This window comes from Onychostoma macrolepis, chromosome 07 (genome assembly GCF_012432095.1).
Source record: "Onychostoma macrolepis isolate SWU-2019 chromosome 07, ASM1243209v1, whole genome shotgun sequence".
NCBI classification, from domain to species: Eukaryota; Metazoa; Chordata; class Actinopteri; order Cypriniformes; family Cyprinidae; genus Onychostoma; species Onychostoma macrolepis.
This window is the reverse complement of record NC_081161.1, coordinates 20,813,703-20,835,107: the sequence shown is the minus strand read 5'-3', so window position 1 is coordinate 20,835,107 and position 21,405 is coordinate 20,813,703. Positions and strand designations below refer to the sequence as shown.

Genomic DNA, 21,405 nt, shown 5'->3' with positions numbered 1-21,405 from the left:
CCATGCATTAAATTTTTTAATTAAAATTGGTTACCATTTTGGTCACACTTTATTTTAAGGTCCAATTCTTGCTATTAACAAACCATTAATTACGACTAATTTGCTGCTTATCAATAGTTAGTAAGGTAGTTGTTAAATTTAGGTATTGGGTAGGATTAGGGATGTAGAATATGGTCATGCAGAATGTGCTTCATAAGTACTAATAAACAGCAAAAATGTAATAGGCATGCTAATAAGCAATTAGTTAAAAGTAAGAATTGGTCCCTAAACTAAAGTGTACTTTTTTTTAAAGTTTTTGGCTGTTCAGAGAACGTAGTAATTCTGTTTTTTTTTTTCTTTTTGAAATGATGTTATATTATGACAGGCAGTTAGTTCATCTCAAATGAAGTAACTTCAAGAAAACTTCATGACTTTGATTCGTAAAAAAAAAAAAAAAAAAAAATATATATATATATATATATATATATATATATATATATATATATATATATATATAAATTACAGTTATTACATAAGTTGCATGTTATTTAAAAATTAATTGATATAATAACGTTTACAATAACATGATTAAAATGTTTAAAATTGTTGAAATGTATTCAAAGTGTACACTGATTTTCAAAATTTTGGTCAGTACAATTTTATTTGAACAAATTAGTACTTTTATACAACAAAGATGCATTAAACTGATCATAAAGTGACAGTAAAAACATTTATAATATAAAATTAATTTTTCTTTTTAAATAAAAAATGCTGTTGTTTTGAAATTTCTATTAAAAATATTAAAATAGAAACAATTATTCTAAATCGTAATAATAATAATAGTTCACAATACTACTGCTTTTACAGTATTTTTGAACAAATAAATGCAGCCTTGTTGAGCATAAGAAACTTCTTTCAGAAACATTAAAGCTTGCCCGAAATGTTTTAATGGTATAGTATAAGAATAATATTGTGATAGTTACTGAACTTGACATTTTGGCATTCTGAACTTGTCCTTCAATTTTTTTTTTCCCCCTTAAAACTTTGTACTTTTTAATCTGGATTTTAAAAATATTTCTCCTTTTCATCTTCACACACATCCTTACACACACAGCCCCTGCCCTCTTTCTCTCTGACACTGCTGGAGGATGATAAATCAAGGTAATCGGGGCCTGTTTAACCTCCGCTAGGATGTCGTCACCAGCCGAGTCCTCATGCTGTTTTACGTTTCCGCTCTCCTCTCATCTGCCTACCCGCGTCACTATGCTGCTTTATTGCCCCTCACGCTGTGTGTGTGTGTGTGTGTGCGTGCCTGTCTCACATGCTCACTGTCACACTCCTGATCTTTACAACGCTCCCAATGCGCTTGACACAAGACTGTTAGGCAAGGTGGCAAGGGAGTGAGGGCTTACAGCATTTAAACCACATTTTCACTTACACACACACCCTCCCCCATCAAACACACACTCATACCCACACACTCATCGTTGTTTGTGCTCCAATTACATATTTATGTTAGTCAAGCTGAGCAGAAGGCAAAGCGGAGGCACGTCAGTAAGTTTAGCAGGTGGGGGCCGATTGGTATCAACTCCCAGAGGCTGAGAGAAGATAGACACATAGACTGAACCTTTTCCTTGCGCTACAACACACACACACACCTCTCATTTTACACCTCCAGCGCTTCCGACAGCAGAAAGGGGAAGGAGACAAGCCGAAGCGGCCTAGTCTTTTCAGAGGCAGAGCGAATGTGTACATTGAGTGCCGAAAGTGGAATGAGATAGATGATGAATTTGCTTGATTCATTAGCATGATGAATGAGCAAGTGTTATCAGGCAGAGAGCAGAATCAGAGGCTGACTGATGTGTGTGTTAGGGATGCTAGAAAGAGAGTCAGGCCCTCAGGTCGTTGACATTTAGAAACCCCAGAGACCGGGCTGCCCTAGAGCCCAAAACACAGCGCGGGGAGTCAAATGCACATGCACACACATCAGCCTCCAACTTTATCAGGGGATCCAGTTTTTAACATCATTCACGCAAAATTTAATAGGAAAAAATATGCTCCTAAATTAGGGGTTTTCAAACTGGGGTCTGGGGACCTCCAGGGGCCCGCAAGGGAGAGCTAGGGGTCCGTGGTAAAAAGAAAAACAGTGCAGAAAAAAATAAAATAAAAAGATTAAACAAAATTAAATAATGAAGTAAAAAATATTAACTGTATAGTATTGTAGTGAGTACAAATATTAATTATAGATATTATTAATTATTATTAAATATAGACCTATTATATTAGATTTATTTTCTCCAAAAATGTTTTCTTTTCTAAGTTTTTTTTGGGGGGGTTGGTAGTCATTTTCCATTGACTCATTCACTCACCAATGCATGCATAAATAAAAATAAAAAAATACAATAAACAAACAAATAAATAAGATTGGTAAAAAAACAAAACAAAACATGTTTTAAGTAATACATCAATAGTACAGTACTGCTATAGTGAGTAGAAGAAAAAAAAACACAATAATGTAACATAATAGAAACCAGATATTTAAAACATATATATTTTATACATATTCATAATATACATTTTTCACAGTATAAATTGCTGCTTTATATATGAAAACATACAGCTGCTTTTTAAAGTATAGGATGAGGTCCCTTGCTCAAGGTTGATGGTTTTTGGGGCTCCCTGGAATCAAAAGGTTGAAATCTCCTGTTCTGAATAATAATGAGAAATCTTTAAAAGCGGCGTAAGCAGTTATAAATGAGCGTAATGTGCTATTTATGGCCTGGTGCCATTTTTTGAGAGCATTGAATACAATTAAGAGAAACATAATCTATGCTTTAATGACTCTTGGCCTTTCACATTGTCGTTATTAGTGTCAGATTTATTGTTTTCTCATTTGGAAAAAAAAAAAAAAAATGTCTTGAGTTGCTTGCGGCCACTGGCTACTAATATACAAAATCATAAGATGTGTGTCTATCCTTCCTTAACTGTTGAAGCTCTGTTTTTGTGTATGTCTCTATCTCCTCCTCATGCAGCTGATCGGTGCTCTAAAGTAAAGCACAGGGTTTTTTTGACTGTCGCTTGTCATCTTTACCGCTAATTATATAGAGAAGTATGGAGATTTGGATCATTAGCAATGCTAATAGTAGCATCCAGTGAAACAGACACACCTGGATTGGGGCGAGACAGCTGGGGTAGGTATGGATTATAGACACAGGTGCACTATTCAACAAGCCTGCCAGCATTAGATGAATGTTAAAGCATGCACTTTAAACTAAACAAAGATGCTAAAACTGGCCGTTTCTTTTTTTTCTTTCTTTCTTCACATTAGTTCAAAGTTCGCAGAGGGTTTATTACTGAATTTTATTTTATTTTATTTCAATTTTTTTTTTTTTTTGGTACATATTCAGTTGTGTTCACTACTGTTCTGGGTACATTTTTATTTATTTTTTTGTAATCTGGCTCAGATCTTAATACATACATATAAACAACAAAATATTTAATATTAAATTTTCTTTGAATCTCATTTGATGCACTTTCAAATATAGTTCTAAATCTGATACGTACACTACCATTTAAAAGTTTGAGGTCAGTAAGATATTGATATTATAATTATTATTATTTTTCAATATTTGTATTCAACAAAGACATTCAAATGATCAAAAGTGACAGTGAAGCCTTTTATAATGTCACAAAATATATCTATTTTAAGTAAATTCTGTTTCTTTGAACTTTCTATACATCAAATAATCCTGAAAAAAGTGGTTCCGCAAAATATTTAGAAGCACCACTTTTTTTAAGACTGATAATAAGAAGAAATATTTCTTAATATCAAAGTCAGCATATTAGAATGATTTCTGGAGGATTATGTGACATTAAATACTGTTGAATGTTAAGATGCATTTACACTGGCACAAAAAATCTGATTTTTTGCTCATACCTGACACAGATCGGAATTTGTTGCACACGTGTAAACACAAAAATCCACATGAGATCTGATTTTTTTGCGTTCATTCTGAGCCACTTCCAAATGTGGATTTTATTCGGATACAAATCTGATATCTGGACATCTGACCTACGTCTAAACACACATATCCGATTCTCCACAGAACTCCCAATGCGAGGTCGACACGTTTGCTCATAAAGATTTTTAATGGTGTTTTAATGCTTGCGTGCTGTATGCGCTCGCATTTTATTGAGATGGAAACTTTTTATAGGTAAGAAATTACACATTCAGGAGCTGGTTTTCAACCCCTGCCCCGTGAATTTTGAAAATACAACAGCTAAAAGCTACATTCTCAGCAATGAGGTGATAACTTAGCAGTTTTTGTAATTAAACCGACAAGCTTGTTCGCAATGCTTCACAATCACTTGCTCGCTCGCATGTGGGTGAATGCGTTCGTTCTCTCTCTCTCTCTCGTTAATTCATTCGAATTCATTTCAATAAATATCATCTTTATTTCACTATAGAATTCTACCTCTAACGAGCAGTAGATAAAATAGTCTAACAAATTAAAATTACCCTTATTTTCCGGTCTTTATCAGTTCAGTCATATTTTACGCTGCAAAACATCCATGACAGCCGTTGTCCATGCTGGCAAATAATTATGGCCATTCGACGTGAATTATATAAATAATTTTAATAGCACGGCCATTTAAAACCCGAGGGTCTAACATGTGCATAGTAAAGCAATCACTGCAGACAATCCTTTTGGGGCAGGAATTAATGTAAACACAGATATCGGTTACCAGTCATGTCTAAAGTGAATGTAAACAGACGGGCCAAAAAAATCGGATACAGTCAAACGATCGGATTTGTGCATTAAGACTTGCAGTGTAAATGCAGCCTTTGTGCATTTAACCCACATTTAACAACATGTTGAAAGTTCATGTGATAGGTCTGATCTAAACACTCATATCTGATTTTATTTATTTATTTTCCTGTCGCAGTACAGATAAACTAGATCTGGTCAAATATCATCACTCGGAGGTTAGCAGGAATTCATACATGTGAATCATGGAGGAATGCAAAGATGAAGTGTTTACATTGTAAGTATATTACATTTAAATTTTCTTTTAAAATAACTATTTCCTGTAATTTCTTATCATGCTTTCAGTAGAGCTATATTAGAAATATAGCTGTATATAATTTATTTACTTGTTTTGTTGACATCTTAAAATATTTTTTTCTTTTTTTGCATTTGCGTAATTTTCTTAGAAATATCATAAGAATGAAATCGTACAAATATACCTCTGTCTTTAGCAGCAATACTTCTAGGAGTTAAACATGAATGTCACAAAATATTATATTTCTTTGCAATTTTTTTTTTTTTTTTGTTCTTATAAATATCTTAAGATGCCAACAAAACAAGAACATGCAAAATAATTCAATATTTGGTGATGTTCATGTTAAACACTCGTGAGTATTGCCACAAAGCAGCTAACTAATGACACTATATAGTGCTGTTGTCAGGCTAGTGCGTCTAGGCTGGATATTAATGCAAACACAGTCGGTTATGTCTTAAGTGAACGCACACAGTCAGGAAATGAAATTGCATACATGTCAAAATATATGATCTGTACATTAGGCCTTTGCACAAATGCAGGCAAAGTGAATTGTGACAGTTCTTTACGTCTTGCAGAAAGGCAGTTTGACAAACAACAGGTCTCAGAGGAGCCAAGTTTGCTGAGCAGCGGCACGCAGGCCGTACCTGTACAAGTGAATGGGTAGAGACTCCTTTGACTTGTAGGAGGGCACATCCAGTGTCTGTTTACAGTAATGGCTCTTTTATGGTGGCAGGATGCTGGCTGCAGCAGTCAGGGCCAGGGGCACTACTCTCTCTCTCTCTCTTTTTCTCTCTCTCTCTTTCTCTTTTCTCCTTCAATGATAAATGGTCCTATCGCTGGTTTAAATTATTTCCTACAGATCTCATTTAGGGCCTTGAAGAAGAGATCCACCCTGTTTATTCATTTCACATTTGCACCCAGCTTCAATATCTTTGTCTATGCCTGCAAAGAATCACCCCTCACCCCCCACCCCCATTCTCAAGAAAAGGAGGGGAAAAAAGCAATTTGCCCAATGTACATAAAATGATGCTCTCACAGTTTTGATAACCTGCATAAATTATAAAGCGTAATTAAATATTATACCCTGTGAGTTGCCAAGGAGAAAGACAGAACGAGGGAGAGACAGATAGAAAGGAGAAAAACGGGAGGTTAGAAAAGAAGGAAAGGGAAAAAGATGGAGGAGAGAGAGACAGCTGTGTGTAGTGTCTTCTTCTAATAATTGTTCTTATTGATTCTTCCTTAAGGTGAAATGGTTTAAAGATAACAATAGCAGGGAAGGTAAGAGCAGATATCAGAGCGTGGCGCCGTGGCTTTGTTTGGCTCACATAAATCAGAGGGGCTTTTGGCATTGTGAGATTGCCGCAGAGGTGGCCCATATATTTAAATGGAGTATTAAAAATTTAAATTGTTCGGCACATGGAAGGCGTGGATGTGTCTCTTGCGAGCGCGCGATTGACCCAAAAATATATTCAAATTACCACAGCTAAACAGCATCTGCTCCACCCAGTGTTAGTGGGTGAGTGTTTGTTTTCTGTGTGTGTGTGGGAAAGAGAGCGTGAATGAACACTTTAAGCATAAAAAACATATTCTGAGCTCAGCAAAGAAGAATTACTGATTCAGAGATATGTTCTGGTGACTTTTCAGTCTTGGCGGGAATTACAGGCTGCAGAGAGGCGACCTACAAGTTGTTGTGGTGGTAGATAACACCTTACGAAGGAAAATTGTGAGTTAGTTGAAAAATGCACATTATATATCCTGTTTTAGTCTCCATCATAGCTCAACACAGAGGTCATGGGTTCGATTAGTAGGGAACACAATGTGCTGACAAAATGTGTACCTTGTACATTGCTTTACATTACAATTCAAAAGTTTGGGGGCAGTACATATTTTTATTTAATTAATTAATACATTTTTTCAAATAAATTAATGTTTTTATTCTACAGGGGTGCATTAAAGACATTTATGACAGTGAAGACTTTTATAATGTTCAGTGTTTCCTATATGTGGGGCTGCACTTCCCCCGGGGAAATATATATATATATATATATATATACAGTCATGGCCAAAAATATTGGCACCCTTGGTAAATATGATCAAAGAAGGCTGTGAAAATTAATCTGCATTAATCCTTTTGATCTTTTATTTAAAAAATTCACAAAAATCTAACCTTTTATTGGATAATAAGAATTTACTAATGGGGGGAAATATCATTATGAAATAAATGTTTTTCTCTAATACACATTGGCCACAATTAACAGCACCCTTTTATTCAATACTTTTTGAAACCTCCATTTGCCAGTTTAACAGCTCTAAATTTTCTCCTATAATGCCTGATGAGGTTAGAGAACACCTGACAAGAGATCAGAGACCATTCCTTCATCCAGAATCACTCCAGACCCTTTAGATTCACAGCTCCATGACAGTGCTTCTTCTCTTCAGTTCACCCCATTCATTTTCTATAGGGTTCAGGTCAGAGGACTGGAATGGCCAGCAGAAGCATGGTTTTGTGCTCAGTGACCCATTTTTGTGTTTTTTTTTAGGTTTGTGTTTGGAACAGAGTCAGTCACTTATTGATTTTTTTATCTGTTGGTATTTGATAGAATCCATGATGCCATGTGTCTAAACAAGATGTCCAGGACCTCCAGCAGAAATATAGGCCCACAACATAAAAAAATGCAGCAGTATATTTCATTGTACACATGGGGTATTTTTTATCCCTGTATTCACCAAACCCATGTTGAGTGTTTGCTACTAAAAAGCTAATTTTTTAGTTTCATCTGACCATAGAAGCCAGTCCCATTTGAAGTTCCAGTCGTGTCTGATAACTGAATATGCTGGAGTTTGTTTTTGGATGAGCTAGAAGAATTTTTCTTGAAACCCTCCCAAACAACATGTGGTGATGTAGGTGCTGTTTGACCATTTTTTTTAAGGTTTTCTGACCCAGAGACTCAACTATTTTCTGCAATTTTCCAGCTGTGGTCCTTGGAGAATCTTTAGTCACTCAAACTCTCCTTCTCACCATGCATTAGGACGATATAGACACACGTCCTCTTCCAGGCAGTTTCGTAATATTTTATGTTGATTGGAAATTCTTAATTATTGCCCTGATGGTGGAAATGGGAATTTTCACTGCTCTAGCTCTTTTCTTAAAGCCACTTCACTAATTTGTGAAGCTCAATTATCTTTTGCTGCACATCAGAAATATATTCTTTGGTTTTTCTCATTGTGATGGATGATTAAGGGAATTTGGGCTTTGTTTTCCCTCCTGTTTATATTTCTGTGAAACAGGAAGCCATAGCTGGATAATTTCATGTTCATAATCACCCTGGAGTGCTCAAAATTGTGAATATGAATGGGAATATACTTCAGAGATATTTTACTCATAAGAATTTCTAGGGGTGCCAATAATTGTGTCCGTGTATTTGAGAAAAACATTTATTTCATAATGATATTTCCCCCCATTTTAAATTCTTATTATCGAATGAAAGGTTAGATTTTTGTGAAATTTTTTAATAAAAGATCAAAAGGATTAACAATTCAGATTAATTTTCACAGCCTTCTTTGATCATATTTACCAAGGGGGCCGATATTTTTGGCCATGACTGTGTGTATGTATGTATGTATGTGTATATATATATATGAAGAGTTCAGATTCAAAAGCCTCTAAGTGCCGTCTGGAATTTTCATCTAAAATGAGCATTTTTAATCACTCTCCTATATTTATGTTCAGTTATTTCACTTTAATTGTATAGAAAATGACCTATACATTGCCATTAAGAGTAAAATAACTGTACCTAAACATAGGAGCCTGATAAAAATACTAATTTTAGATGAAAATTTCAGACGGCACTTAGAGGCTTTTGCATCTGTACTCTTCATATATATATATATATATATATATATATATATATATATATATATATATATATATAATTTTATTTTTTGATTTGAAACGTGAAGCGTTTTGATTTTGAAATGTGCAGTGCTCATATTTATTCAACAAAGTCAAAGCCTTTTGGAAAATCTATTTGTGGCATTCAGTTTTGATATTGTGAAATTTTCAGTCAAAAGATTTTTTTTTTGCTTTAATCCATGTATAACGAATAAAATATAACACAATGTAAATAAGAGAGTCATTGTGCAGTGTATAACCCATTCAGCATCTGAATATACATCTGAACATCTGAATAAGTTATATATATATTTTTAATGCTGCTAAGTACATGCTGAAAGTTTTTTGGTAGTGACAACCATTTAAATGACGGATCACCACAGTGATAGTAAAAGATGGGACAAAACATTCTGACATATCAAAGTGACACTTCAAGCGTGAATGGAGACTAATAGAGACTTGAACCTTGTTCTGTATAAGTTTTTTTTTTTTCATTTTATTATACTTTTCACCTTTTTAAAGCAATGTTTACTTAACAGAATTATTTTTTTTGAAGACTACATACTGTTTTAATGTATTTGCTATTATTTATTAGAATTATTATAAGCATTAATAATTAACTCATTTAACTTTCTACATTGTAAATGGTTAGGTAAAATAGTTAAATAGTTCCAGTAGTTTCTGCAGTAGTACTGAGAACTGTGAAATTTGACTAAGATTTCACTTTTACTGGTACAGACTACTTTTTTATTTTTTTTAATTTTTTATTGAGCATATCAAATTGGGAATTCAGTATTATGAATATAACTTTTTATATATAACTTAAAAATTTGAATATCGAAATGAAAAGTGTGTAGGAACCCAAATGCAGCGTTGGTGAGCAAAATAAATTTCTATCTAAAAATCTTACCGTCCCCGAGTGAAAGTGCTTGTCAGCTGGTAAATGTAAATGTATCATCCTGCCTCATGAATATTAATTAGGTGATGTAACATTAGCTTAATAGTTGTAACTGATTTGCAGAAATGCAGGTACAGTTTGTGGCTATGGATTACCACTAATTTAACTGCTGTTGTAAATAGTTGTCAGATGCCTCTGCTTTGCTGTCATTTTAAGGATATTTATATCTAGATTGTAACAAAACTTATTACTAATTATTGCCCAAAAAATGAAGTTAGAAATAGATAAACATTAACTACTAGGTCCCATAGCACCGCACCGATCATAGGTGGCAGTAATAGCTGGTCGGAGTAAAGAAAACATGACATGGTTCTCTCTCTGTGGATCGTCCTCGGCTCCTGCCAGCGATCTCCTGCCATCATGGTTTCCCATATTTAACACCCGGCTCACAAGCCAGGATGTGTGGGTGTCCATCCACGTCACTGTGTGAGAGTGTGAGTGTGTGTTTTCTGTAAGGGTGATGTAGGGAAAAGCAGTGAGTAACAGTGTGTAATATGGTTTTGTAGATGCATGAATGTGCTCCGTGGGTGTGTGTGACAAAAGATGTCCAGACGTGTTTACAGTGTGCTTCAAAAAATATGTTTGCCATTAGAGGACGCTTTATCTTTGCGTTAAAAACTGTAAGCCAGTGAAATGAAAATTACTCACAATGAAATAATCATTTACTCACCCTCATGTTTTTTCAAATTTATATGAATTTTTGTGGAGGAACACAAAGGGAGAAATTTAGCGGAATGTGTCCAGTTCTCTTTTCCAGTCAGTGCAAAACCTTTTAAAAGATGCTAATATGTACACTTTTGGTACTAATATGTATTTTGAAAGTACTAAATGTATGTACTAGTATAGGTAAATAAGGTACAAAGATGTAGGCCTATCTTTTAGCTTTTACGGCGGCACCCCAGTGACAGCTTTGTACTTATTTTCCCCCCAGAAATCTTATGAATGAGAGTGCATGAAAAAAATAAAAATCCTAGATTTCTCAAGTTTTCTTATTCACTATATTCAAAGATGTTGCTTTTAATAAGGAAATGTTTAAAATGTACTGTACGCTATTCACTGAAAACATTTTCATCATTTCATGAGACATGAAAATCATATGGGTTTAGGTAAACATGAGGATGAGTAAATGATGTCATGCCACATGCGCTAACCGCTTGGCCTCCGCTCCAACACTGTGTTTGATTTTTAACTCGTAGAGTTGAATTACAGTCAGCTACATCAGTCTAGTGTGTAACCATTCAACTAGAAAAGCACTAAGGCGCTTTTTAAAGGGTTTTATTACTGTGTACATTAAGCCTCACTGTGGCCCATAGTTCTTGGTTACAATATTATGCGTTTACATACTCAATTACTGGAATACACCGCAAGCGGTCTTGTTGAGAGTTCTCACTGAGTTCTCATTCAGGTGTTGCACAAGACATTAAGTCCATAATTTTAGCTGAATGTGCTCAAAACAGTATTCTGTGTTCTGTACTGTGACAGACGGTCAAGAACACAGGGCACTAATGTACACCACTGTTCAGCAGTTTAGGGTCAGTTGATCAAAAGTGACATTAAAGACTTTTATACTGTTACAAACTTTTTTAAAATGTTAAAAAATCCTAATAAATGCTGTTATGAATTCTCTATTAATCTGTGAATCTCAGTTTGTATTTAATATAAACTGAGCATTTAATAATTGCTCCGCTCTGGGCTCACCATTTCCCGCTCCACTCCGCGCTCACTGATATCAGAAACACCGCTCCGCCTTCGCTCCATGTCTAAAGTATTTCAGTAGGTTTGAAATATCACAGTTCTGTTCATAACGAATATTAAAAATAAAATAAATAAAATAACAGGAGAGTTTCAAAGTGGCTTATTGGAACACTAGTGTGCAAACTTTTTTCCTACCACATGAAAAGCTAATAACATGGTTGTCGGCATTAAAAGGTATAATTGCTGCTTTTTGCGGTGCAAATTTTGTTTTCGTCAGTTATTTTACCTACGGATCTATGCATTTCATACAGATTTCTACTCATTCGAAATCGGATGCAGATTAAGTAGCACTGTAAGATTACATTTGTTTGAATGCATTATTGAGAGAGCGATTGCGTGTGAATAAGTGTCGTAGTACTTGTTTAAATCATGCTTTCAGCTGAAAATATTCAGTATCTAGAAGGAACAAACAAATTCCTTGAACTGTAACTTCCCACTCATGTCCATTGCCGTCACATTCTTTCTGATTTGAGTGATCCATCTCTATCAAGCTAGCTAAATATGTTTAACATGTGAATTCTTGCTAACTATGCAGTTATATTACGGGTCGTTGGCATGAATTGTACTCGTGATGGAGCGGTGGTGGAGCGAGTGAAAACCACGACGCTCCAACTTTTAAAAAATCCGGTCCTCGCTCCAGTCAAAATCACACCACTCCACTCCACGCTCCACTCCGCTCACATACTCTGGTACAGTATGTATGTACATATGCGTGTGTGTACATTATATGCTATTTCTTGTGAAATATGACTATTTACAGTATTATTTTACTATTTCACAGTAAAATAAATGTAACCTTGCTGAGTTTGAGACTTTCAGATTACAATAATAAAAAAAAAGAATGGTAATGCAGGTTTTTTTTCTTTTCCCCACAGTTTTTATGATAGTTTTTTTATCTCATACATGTATTATGTAAGTGCTCTGAGCTTCTTTAAGCTAAAACAAATTGACACAAGCTGATGCCATAGAAAAGTTCTGATTAATAAGCATTTCATTAACTAAATAAAAATATAATAAATATATAGAAAAGAATGAAAAACATGTACGAGCCTCTGCCACATAGCTGATGATATTCTCCTGTCTTCTGTGCATTTATTCAAATTTTACAGACGGGGGACTTTTTCCAGTTCAGCACCTCAAAACACTTCAGTGTGAGAAAAACACATTATGCCCGTGTTATTATACAATTCATCACCAATAATAGATTTGTTTACGGGGCCCTGACGCAATACGCTCACAGCGCTGCTTTTCCAAAATAATAATGATAATAGTAATAATAACCCAAATGCTGGGGAGAGGCTTGGGAGAGGATGTGCGTTCACCGAGGGGGGAGGGAGGAGTGGGAGGGTGGAGAGAAGAGGGTACTGGGACATTTTCAAAGAGTGTTTAATGCAAGAGCAGCTCTAGTGAGGCCTGACAGGGCCCAAAAAAACACTGTTTGGATTGTGTAGTGATTAAATGATCTAGGCTGGTTAAAGGTTGTAGATCCAAACCCCACTGGACTATCACTGTCATGCCCTCAAGAAGGCATTAAACATCAGTGTGTTATATGTAGACTGTTTCTGGAATATGTGCATTATTCATTTTTACACAGCTTATAGTTATAGTTTTTGTCTTTTGATGAAAATGTCATTTATAATGGACATCAAATTATGAGCTTATAAATATATGTTTGGTTCACCAAACATTTTAATCAGTAATTTTGTTGACAAGGTTATCAGTAAATATGTGTATTGTAAATTGCTTTGGATAAAAGCTTCTGCTAAATGATACTTCCTGTTGGTCATTTGGTTTGACACGCTACTACTTTTTGCTTCTAAGCATTAAATACAGTTTCTCTCGCATGCTTTCGGTTGTGTAAAAAAAGACCAGTCAAACCACACACACACACACGCACACACTTCCACACAAAGCTCCTTGGAGGAGACTCTGGCAGTGATATGAATCTCTTAAAACCCTCCCTTGGTCTTTTGTCTCTGTTGAATAAATCAGCGCTTTAGCCTGACTTTAGCAGTTTAGCGGCGGGTAATTTCAGCACATTCGCCCCTCCCGCTCTCCTCCGAGGCCTTAAATGAGTTCTCAAGCTGCCGTTGAACATAGCATAGCGTGTTTAAAAGATCACAGGGCGATTAGCTACTCCTCTGTGCTCATGTCTAAGAGCGCTCGCCCGTGCTTTTAAACAGACTCCACTCATTCCTGAAATCCTGCAGCACTGTCCCACTCTAACAGCCCTGTACTGCCTCACAGGGAAGATATAGCTTTCCCCATGAGCCTCTGTGTGTGTGAGATTGTTAAAACAGCCTGTCTCCACTGTGTGTTGACAGACGTGTAAGAGCTCTTGTAGCTCTGCCGTCAGTTTTGAAGGCTAGCCCCACAGTGACATAATCAGCTATGACAAGCTCATCAACTCAGAACTCCACCTGCTGCTCACACGCGCGCACACACACACACACACACACACACACACACACACGCACACACACAGACAGACCACATGTGCATGTGGATGGATTGGCCAGCAGTATCTTCATGTGCAGAGAGAAAATATGGAATTATAGATGTGACAGTGAAGTTTAAATACAGGGCTGAGCATATATTTATATACTGTTGAAGAAAAGCTGCTTTTTTTCTCTAGGGGTTAGATGTATTAGTCTAATGGAGCAATCAGATTTTTATTCATACGTGTATGTCAATATTTATAGGTTTCATATTTAAACTATTATTATTATTATTATTATTATTATGCTCTATAGATAGGCCTACTGTCAAATTTATATGTTTATGTTTCATAATTATTGCTTAATGTTTTTGTAATATACCAGTGATCACCATGTATTTTTTCTTGTATGGAAAAGAGCAACTTTCACATTTTGATAATATGACATTTTTATATTTTTGTGTTTCACAGAAAGAAAAAAAATAATACTTTTGAGTGACATGAGGGTGGGAAGATGATTTTCTATATAAAGCAAATGTTCTACAGAAGGTGTGACTCAAGTGGATGGTCCAAATTTAGACATGTGAATATTCTGCCACAGCAAGAAAAAAAACAAAAACATTTATTAAAGATATAATTATTTATTAATTTATAAAATGTATAATTGTCACATTCAAAATCCACTTGGCATGAAAATCAGAGGGGGCTGTTCAACTTTTTACCTGTTAACTGTTTTATTAAGCAGTCACAGTTAACACAGCACATTAAAGAAATAAAAAGTTTTAAATGATGTACACTTACTGAATCAGTATAGAAGAACATGGAGTTTGCCTAGAGTGGCTCACCTAATTGGTGGTGACATGCTCAGATCACATGACAGGCTAAATACTGCTTGGTTTATCTTGGTAACCACGCTTGTTTGTGCACACTTTCACTTACTGAATAAATTAATCATGGCTCACTGCAAACAGAGCATTTCGACAATGGCATCAGAAACAGTAACATTCACTTCGCTAGGTGTCAGTGTAAGACCAAGTCAGCTGTCATATCGGCCAGTGCAACATAAACAAAAATGACAGAATGCACCTTTCCAATACATCTGTCGACTATTTTAAATGAGGAAAGATGCTTGCTGATATTTTGTCCAATATTTTATCCCTTATCTCATTGAGTCCACATTCAAAAGCCATAATATCTAATTGAAGGTCTTTTGATACCATCGCTTTTCCCTCAGTGACACATTTACTGTACTTTGATGTACATATAGGACACCATTTGTATTATATTATTACTTCCTCCACATTATTACCATCCCATTCATAAATGTTTGCTCAGTAAGTCAGAGGGAAGCACACTTGTCTCTTGGTGTGTTTTACCGTGTTTGACAGTCACACTCAGCTCATTCACTCTCTGTAACCTGATTTCACGGCTGCAAGTACACCATGCCCTGCGGCCTGAAGGGAGCTCTCACCTGAAAGAGAAAGAGAGAGAGAGAGAGATGAGTCCACACATTTGATGTGGTGTAATGACAGCAGTGGGCAGAACGTAGCAGGAGTGTGTGTGTGTGTGTGTGTGTGTCTGTGTTTGTGTGTGGCCACCATATGTGGCCAGGTGCTGTTCCCGATCCCACCTGCCCTCGGCATTACCATAATCAATTTAACAGGACAGATTAATAATCAAATATTCAGATGATGATTGCTTTTGGACTTAAGCTAATCTCTTAATGCCAGTGACCGTCCTATTCTGTGTTTTATCAGCCTGTTGCTGTGGCAGTGTACGTACAAATGGCTTTTGAGGTAGTTGTATGTGCGTGTGTGTTTATTTTCTGGCAGTGTATACTACACGTCGAATTGCTTTCCTTTTTCTTTTTCACAGCCCTTAGGTGCGTGCGTGTGTGTTTTGTGCGATTTTGTATAAATCTCTCAGAGCACATCAGTTATGCTTATGAATGCAAAAACAGCTCATTGACTCTGAATTGTTTTCTTAGCAGTTTGGTTAGGAATATAAATAGCGGCGCATCTATAGCAGACCCCAAACCGCTATTCATTTGGACTTGCGTGTTTTTTGTTTGCACGTTCAAAGAGTTGAACGGAGGAACTAAGAGAGAGACATCTCTTACCGAGGCATTATCAAATGTTTTCACTTGAAAAATCCAATGCGCCTTTCAGTATTGAGAGGAAAAGAACATGTTCTGACTCTCACCCTGCCCGCTGGAATTAGTCAAAAGACCATTTTTAGTAATAAATTATGCATTGAAACAAAGAGATAGCCTCTTTTTTTTGTTCCCCGCGCGCACGGGCCGCCTTGGCAAATGCCTTTAAAAAAATCTTTAAAATTGTCCATTCAACTCAAACTTACTGAGTGTAGCAAAAATGTCAAAGGCATAAAGTCAGCGAAGATTGAATAAAATAATGGGAGGAGACAGATTAGTCATGCAGAGAGCCCACACAGTCTTTCAGGCCGGCACAATACCACTTTTTATAAGCGCTCTATCTACACAATGGCGCCGTTCAATATATCGAGGATGATACATGGTCAGACGTGTAATCTCCCTTTGATTCCTCGCACTCATTCATTCCGGAACCTTTTCAGGACTGACACTGATGAGCTCCAGGCTCCCGCGGCTCTCCTCGCAGCCGGCAACCTTCTTTAAGAGTTCATTATGTAGGAACATGGAGGATAGGTGTCTTCCGCCAGGCCGCTATCTGATGTCACGCCGTTCCCTCGTCATCCGTCGCCGGCGTTAACGACAGGCCCGTCTGAGAATCGACGGCGCTGACGGAACATTAGTCGGCTTTTGGTTGAAGATTGAGTAAGGGAACATGCCACTCAGAATAACACGAATCAATCAATCCAGCCTGGGCTCCGAAATATTCCAAGATGGAGTCATTTCATACATGACGGAGCTCAGACGGAAGACCGACGGGCGCATTGATCACATATGGGGGATCGTTGGCGTCCTATACGTACCCGTTCCGGCTAAGCGTTTGGCGTGTGTGTGTGTGTGTGTGTGTGTGTCTCGTGGCGTTCGGATGATGGAGGAGGGGGAGGAGTGAATCAGTTTCCCTGGGAGACAGTGGGCTGAATTACTGACGGGTTTGTGCACCACTTAACCTAATCTAGCATATGATTATGAGACTCAGTCAGGGGCGCCTCCCTCATACGCTTCAGTGCCAGCCTCCTTCTGCCTGCCGGGCGTGGCATACACACTCACACACACACACACACACACACACACACACACACTCTTCCTAAAAATAAACCTCACCTCCTGTACAAGCAGCAGTGTTTGAGCCTACCTGAGCAGAGTGAATGAGGGCCGCTAAATATTATGACTGCCTTGTGTCCTGCAATAATTGATTCCCCCACCCCGCACATGCATATATATATACACACACGCACGCACATGCTGCCATTTACTTCCTCTGCACTGTTCATTTTACAAATTCTATAACCTTTTAGAATTTCTTTCTGTGGAGAAGATTGCTGCCTGGCCTCAGATTCATTATGGTGATTGAATCCTCTTCAATAGAAAACTGTTTAAAGAAGAGAGAGGGAGAGAGAGAGAGAGCGAGCAAGGGAGAGAGAGAATGAAGGTAACATGGGTTAAGAGCTTGTCTGGGTGACATAATTCACCTCCACTGAGGCAAACAATCACATCGCATTGTGACCTTCATATGATAGAAAAAAGGCTGCTTTTTTTTCTGCCGCCTTCTATCATCTCTCAACCGTCCCCTTCATCTTCCGCTGTTTTTTTGTCTTTGGCATCACGGGCTATTTTGGATTACAGATTAAATATCTAATTACGATCACTTTGCGGTGAGGAATATACTGTAACGTAAGCCCTTGCTTTAATCATGAACGCAGTTTAAAATCACCCTTGTGTACAATGGGAGATGATATACATATATAATTCTCTCTCATCCTCTACCCTCCCTCTCTTTCCCTCCACTTTCCTTTTTTACACTCATAGCACCTGGACCTACACTATTCATCATGTGGATGACTCCGAACATGAATTAGTTTTCTTTTTTTATGTCAGAGATGAGAGGGCCAGATGGTATAAAATAAAAAAGGCGAAAAAGAAAAAAAAAATGGGGAGAGTGAGAAAGAGGAAGAATCGAGGACATAGTCTGCACTCTATGTTATCATAGAGGCACATGCTATTGCGGGATTAGGCTGGATTTTTAATGCTGTTTCGCTCTGAATTATAGCTTTTCACTTGCCCTCCTTTGTCATTTCTTTATACTTCAAATAAGAAATTGTCCAATTCTAATTAGTCGATATAATTGCTGCTGGATGAAGCGCCGCCAATCGGACCCCGAACTCCTGCAAGGTGGAGTGGTTTTGTTCTTCTCTCGTCTTTTCACTGAGAGTCTGTTTTTGCCCCCTCTCCTCTCCTCTCTCTCGTTTTTTCACTCTTTTGGGTGTTCTTTTTTCCTTCTTTTTTTAAAAAATGAGAAAAGGCCCTCTCGAGAGGTCCTGACGTTACTGTCACGTTATTAGTGCATCACTTGTAGGCAATTACAAGCCCCTCCACATCCGTGTACCTGCTCACTTTATGAGGGACAAGTGCCGACACGACTGATCCGTTTTTCGTCCTGATTGTGCTGTTCATAGCTGCATCATTTTAGATTTGTTTATTTGCATCTCCACTTTAAAAACCTGTGATTACTTTCCTGTGATTGTGAAAGTAAGCCGTTTTTATTTTGATCTTGGCCTTTTTGTCATTTTATATATAGTAGTGCAGTAGAGTGACAGGGAAGAGGAGGGAGTGTGATCAGGAAAGTATGAGCACCTTCACTCAATATGTATGTGTGCAAACTTCTAGGCCAAAGCTCTTGTGTAAACCTCTACATTAATGTGCATAAAATTTTCACTGTGCAGTCCCCATAGGGGCTATTTGAAGTGGGCTTCTAGGGCTGACGCCTCACTTTTTTTTTTTGGTAAGGCCAAAAAAGTTTGCCAAAAGTGTTTTCACATTGGCTTTTCCAGTTTTCACGACCAGTCATTTTTAACATTAAAACAGTTATGTGTATATAGTGCTTTCAATGGGATATACTTAAAGGGATGGTTCACCACCTAAAAATGAAAATTAATTTAGTCATATTTACGCTACCTCAATTTTTAATTGTGTGACCGTTTTTTGTGGAATGCAAAAGCCAATATATTGAAGAAACAACTTTAATGGTTTATCTTAAATCTTAAATGTCATTCATTCATTCATTCATTCAGTAAATGATTTAGGGCATATGCACTTTGTTCTATAACAGGAAGAATATGCACTACTGTTAGAGCCAGTGAGAATTTTTATTTAAAGAAATTGAAACTTTTATACTGCAGGAATGCATTAAATTGATTGAAAATTACAATAAACACTTGTACGTTGTTACAAAACTTATTTAAAATAAAAGCTATTTTTTAACTTTCTATTATTTAAAGAATCCTGAAATAAAGTATCTTGGTTTTCGCAAAGATATTAAGCAGCACAACTGTTTTAAAGATTGATAATAATAAGAATAGCATATTAGAATGATATCCAAATGATTATATAACACTGAAGACTGAAATAATGACTGCCTTAAAATATATTAAAATAGAAAACAGTTGATTAAATTGCAATAATATTTCACAATATTACTGCTTTTACTGTATTTTTGATTACATAAATGCAGCCTTGGTGAGCATGTCTTGGTGAGACATCTTTCAAAATATTTTTAAAAAATCTGCATAATCTTCCTATGCTTACTGTACTTCACTACTGTGTAATATATAGAAAGCGCAGTGTCAGAAGAGTCAGTGTATTTGTAAATGTTTGAGAACTGCTGCACAGCTGATGTTATAGGTTTGAGGCTGATACTGAGGTTAGTAGGACCTTTAATTTTAGCTCTCGTTATATTAAGATTTACCTCATATGGGCTAAATGACATCTTTCAGATGTGGCAGTAAAAAGTGTTCTGTATTCCATTATTCACCCAAAGATGTCCCCAAACACACAGGGCTACGCCTCGAATAACCACTAAAACAGTTTACATAGTGCCCCTGCATATGTCTGATCGGACAGAGACAGTCATGTGTCTGTGCCGATCCTGAGGTCAGACCTGTCATGTTAGACGAGTTGAGCTGAGTGGCAGGAGGAAGTAGATAGAATCCAGCCCTCGTTAGGAATGTCTTTCCGGGCTGTCCACGACGTCGGACCCACCAGCGCAAAGCGCTCATAGTCAGGCCGGTGCCGTCACGCCATCAATCATCATTATAAATCCTGCATCGTCCCTGCTACATTAACTTGGCGACCTGCGCACCCCATCTCAATTAAACATCTGATGAATATACGGCTCATCTACGCGGACTGTCAGCCACCCGTCAGTCAGCCTCCGACGAGAACACGCTTTTATTTTTGGACCGGATGCCAATAACGGCTCTGGGACTTAAACAAAAACATCTTCCTTCAAAGTTATTGTGAGCGGGAGGAGATTGTTTGCTCAACACTAAAGGGGGTTAAGGCAGGCTTTGGCAGGGAAAGAACGGGCCAACAGAGACCCAGAGCCCCAAATCAGGAAAGTTTTGAAGCATTGTTTTGAATCTTAACAAGAGGACTGAGACATGCAAAAATAATTTGCCGTCTTTTCTCTTTTTTCCCCGGCTTTGCATTCTATGTATCAACGCATGTAAATAGCATCTTAACACTTGATGCTATTTTGAAAAGCACTCGGCCCCTGAGGATTTCTAGCGAGTGAAGCAATTTATCCACGAACAGGTGCATTTTTAATGCTTTTATACAATCAGATGAGCATTTTACGTACAGACGCTGGTGTTTCTGTGCCTTCTTTTTTGATTGCCGCACTCCTTTTATTCGTATTTTGAATTGATGTAGCCTTTCTAATTAAACTTGGAGAGAGATGTTAATTACCTAACAAGGTCACCTTTTTCTGCCACCATATTCAGCATTGCTCTCCTATACTCTTGCTCTCCCCTGTTCCACAGCCTAAAGGAGATTTGAAGAGCGGTGTTAATTGCCTATCCGTGATCCCATTTCAACTTTTGCATCTTACTCTTCAAGTGCCATATTTAGACTGTAAAGGAGGATTATTGGTATGGTATGCTGTTCTGTGCTCCTGCGCCTCACACGATGTGTCCAGTCATCACAAACCGCTGCTTTCTGTGGGAACTCCTCTAAGACGCGAAGAGTGAGCGAAAGAGAAAGGGACGACACATATGGAGGTTGTTATAAAAGATGTCAGCTGTAGCAGCATGCAGCTGGTGGGCTTGTGAAGTGGGAGGACGTAACATGGGTGAGATATGGTCATTTGGAGAGAATGG

General features: G+C 37.2%; 1 protein-coding gene across 6 annotated transcripts in view; it reads left to right on the top strand.

The window, feature by feature from the left end:
• Positions 1–21,405, top strand: part of znf536 (zinc finger protein 536) — a 306,462-nt gene that overhangs the window by 43,141 nt on the left and 241,916 nt on the right. For all 6 annotated transcript variants that reach the window (XM_058781896.1, XM_058781885.1, XM_058781895.1 and 3 more), the window contains exon 5: positions 4,927–5,025. The gene's annotated coding sequence lies outside the window, so the exon portion shown is untranslated. The remainder of the gene's footprint in view (positions 1–4,926; positions 5,026–21,405) is intronic.